The following is a 3,129-nucleotide window of genomic DNA, read 5'->3' as shown; positions in this document are numbered from 1 at the left end:
TTGCACTGCTTCAGGCAGACGCCGAGAGGCGAAATCGGGTGATCTCGTTCGAATCTCGGCACTCAAAGGCTGCAGGGAGGAGCTATCCACTTAACGACAAATAATTTTTTGCGATGAAGGTTAATTAAACCAGAAACTTTGGTTGATGCGTTGTCACATCAACCAGATTATGAGCTTGCTCATATCACGACAGTGACGTCGTCCGTGACGGATTGATCCGCGCCGCGTTCGCGGGTGATGATATGTGGGTAATCTTCTACAGGTTCTCGGGGGGTTTGGAAACTCGGACAAGAGGTTAACGACTGCGTGCACGGTTGCAACGATATTCAGGGTATGTACATCACGTCTATAGTCAAATTCATAGTGGCAATGAAGTTCACGGTAGCACAAATACGCTGAATAACTTGATATTGGAGCAATATACAAGTTTGATGGTGGCGAAGATACCATGAGGAGCAAGCGTGCGGGGCTGTCACTCTAGCAGGAGTCAGACAGAGTGTGACGAAGAACGGAAGAGGATTTTGAGGAAGAGTCGGAGAGCGTCTGAAAAATCTGGGTAAACCCACTTTGAGTGGGGTGAAGTAATGGCCCTGGTTTCATCACACGTGTTACGTGGACCACGAACTTGGTTTAACTGTGCATCCTAAATGTACTATATCCTCTTTTAGTTTTGCTGTCTCAGAAATAAAAGTGCTTGTTAGGTTAGAGCGGCTAAAAGCAAACTGGTCATGATAATAAATGTCGCTTCACTTGTTCTTCTCTCTACGCAAGTCAACGGCTCTCTGGGGGCGACCCAACACGCGGTGGGGCCTGTTTAGTTACCTCAGAAAGTGTGTACACAGACAGGCAGTTCCTGTTACAGTATTTTTTAATTAGGTCAGGGCTATTGAGCAAGGTTCTACCAGACATGCTGTTCTACAGCTTGACTCTAGTTGAATTCGAGTTTGCGTGGGGATGTTACTACATTAAGATAACTTTATGCGTGTAGACTTTGTCACTTACACATCATCCGAGGGTGGATCTTTAACCTCAACAAGGATTTTGACGCAGGTAATGAAGAAAGAATTTCATAAATCGGTCGCATCATTCACCACCCAAACGATTTCGTCACAATTTAGTGGTGCTCTACTGTTCCTGGTTGCAGTTGCGTCGCACGGTGTGCTGCTATCTCAGTGAAAAGTTATCATCGTTAAAAAGATTGTAACATCAGGGACTAGGGTCGACTCGCAAATTATGGTCTTCTAACTTGCCTTAATGATCGCGGCACTAGGCAGCTCTGACTTGACTCCACGAGATTAGAGCTGGGACCGCAATGCAAACACTATATTATCTGAACCGCAATGCAAACACTATATTATCTGAACCGCAATGCAAACATTTTTTTATCTGAACCGCGTACTATGATCTCTGGAGGTCACCTAATAGCTGCACTTTTTTTAATACCCACCGGAAACTGCGATTCGCCCTTCTCATCTGAATACCGCAATATGCAATTGCTACTTATCCACTGCCTACCGCCGCTTCTATCTTTTGAGTTTTGCTTACGGCTAATGCAAGCGATTATTTACCCTCTGTTAAATCTACTGCAGCATCATACCCGCGACAAAAGCTCCTCTTGACAAGATTTGTTGATTATTTAAAATGGCTTTGCTTTGTGAAATGCTTGTTGAATACTATTTTCGACCTTTAGTCGACCCACGACTCGTAGCGGTCAAGCAGCGCTATACCTAGGACGAGAGAGTATTTTGGGGAACGGGGATGCGACAGTGCTCTGCTCTGTACAAACTACCATATCTAACAAGAAGGTTTGCACAACTTTTAACACTTCCACATTGTGTCTTTGTCATAAGAAGTGTGGAAGTTTTGCAGCTTTAATGCCTCCGCGTACAATGTAGTCGGATTTTCCATGGCTTGCAAAGCCTGGAGCGCTCCGCAGCCCCGAACTGTCAGACCCCTATCATAAATAGAGGCACTATTTAGGGCCAAGTCTTATTGACCTCGCTTTCTATGACATACCATAGAGCCCAATTATTTTCCGGTAGGCCACCCTGTAATACGACGATTTAACAAAGCGTTTGTCAGTTGATCTGATGACCTTTCGTAAATATCAATTGATAAAAAGGGTACAGATGGCTCTACAATTCAATACTTCCGAAGATGTAGCGTATGCAACAACATAGAATGCCTTTTTACTTAGTTTGGCTGGAGCTTATCATATATGGTGTGCTTGTATAGCCTTCACCCCCCCACTTTAGTCGACCCTCATGACAACAAACGCGGCGCTCCGCATTTGATACACAATCCACCACATCCTGATTAGAAACTAGGTAGACGTAGAAGATCGCGATGCAAGCTTCGACTGATCGAGGCCTTCCATGAAGGTAGGTAATCGCAACCGTTTGCTAAGGACGGTTTGCCGTCAGCTCGGCCAAAAAAAGCTCTTAACTCTTGGACAGAGTCCGTCAATTGTTATTTTTCTTATAGGGTAGACGAGAATTTCGATCGTGGACAGAAGGCCGGTTGGCGCGCCAATACGTGCAACAGTTACTATTTTAGCAGCTCTCGAGTGACAATCATACTTTTATAGAGGATAAGGATCTATGAGCCGATTCATGCGGTGCCCGCGATTGAGGATTGGTATCGCCACGCACTGCTGCTCTCTCTGAAGCATGGCCAAATTTATGACCAAATTTATGGCCTATCAAACTCTGTTCCTCAGAGATTTTTTCTATCCATACACTCAAGAGACTCAGAATACGCGGCTTCACGGCTGCAGTCGATTACTCCCTAGAGTCATTTTTGTGAAGACGTTGTTGGAAGTGTCTTACCAGCGCATTCACATGAGTGATGAACACCTCCATGAGAGAGATTTTGCTTCAGGTCCTCGGGTCGTCTATGATTTAACATACTCTCGATACAAACAAAAGATAAAATCTTATTATGCGCGTAGAGAACAGACTTGTCGTTTGTCAAGAAAAATATAGTTTTACTCATATCCCGTTGTCAAATTAGCGCCAGATACTACAAGATGCAATGGGGTGCTGTGCACCACGCGCAGAGGAGGCTTTGACTCTGTGTGTATGCGTTACTGTCAACTCAAGCACAGTACTTCATCGATAACAATCAATC

The sequence above is a fragment of the Plasmopara halstedii genome (genome assembly GCF_900000015.1).
Source record: "Plasmopara halstedii genome assembly, contig: Scaffold_658, whole genome shotgun sequence".
Lineage (NCBI taxonomy): Eukaryota > Oomycota > Peronosporomycetes > Peronosporales > Peronosporaceae > Plasmopara > Plasmopara halstedii.
This window is presented reverse-complemented; position numbering follows the sequence as displayed.